The sequence below is a fragment of the Cetorhinus maximus genome, chromosome 23 (genome assembly GCF_964194155.1).
Source record: "Cetorhinus maximus chromosome 23, sCetMax3.hap1.1, whole genome shotgun sequence".
NCBI lineage: Eukaryota > Metazoa > Chordata > Chondrichthyes > Lamniformes > Cetorhinidae > Cetorhinus > Cetorhinus maximus.
In genome coordinates this window covers 61,422,325-61,423,118 of record NC_135901.1, presented here as the reverse complement: position 1 = coordinate 61,423,118, position 794 = coordinate 61,422,325, and positions in this window count along the sequence as shown.

The following is a 794-nucleotide window of genomic DNA, read 5'->3' as shown; positions in this document are numbered from 1 at the left end:
GGGGACTTTCTAGGGAGAGATTTATTCTACATAAAATCGCTTGCAGTTCCTGTACTGGGAGTGTTTGATGGGGACAGTGTAGAAAGAGCTTTATTCCATATCGAACCCTATGTTGTACCTGTCCTGGGATTGTTTGATGTGTCGGTTTAGAGTGAGTCCACTGAGTTTCTAACTCTGTGTTGTACCTGTACTGGGAGTGTTTGATGGGGACAGTGTAGAGGGAGCTTTACTCTGTATCTAACTCTGTGCTGTACCTGTACTGGGAGTGTTTGATGGGGACAGTGTAGAGGGAGACAGAACGCAATGTATTGGTTAAGGGTTTTCTACAGTTTAGATGGAGGTGTAGAATGCTCTCCCCCAGGGGCTGATCTCAGGACCTCTCACATAGAGACCCATCGAACCTGGTCGATCATTCCCTACTCAGCCTTCAGTGTCCCTCCTCTGGATATTTCACCTGTGGATTCATACAACACACACAGCAAAATCTATATGATAGGAAGCAGCAAACACTGTTACACTCAGTACACACGGTACCTTAATGCTGCAATGTTATAAAATCTAGTTAGGTAACTGTCATCGCACAGGGACAACATTTCGCTGGCTCAACATTCTCCCTCTCTCCCTCCCTCTCACCCCATCCCTCACCCCTGCTCCCTCTCCCTCCCTCTCGCCCCGTCCCCATCCCTCATCCCTGCTCTGTCTCTCTCCCTCTCAGCCCGTATTTCTGTCGCCCCCTCTCTCTCTGTCACACTCTATCTTTCTCTTGCCGGCTCACTCTCTCTCTCCCCCTCTCG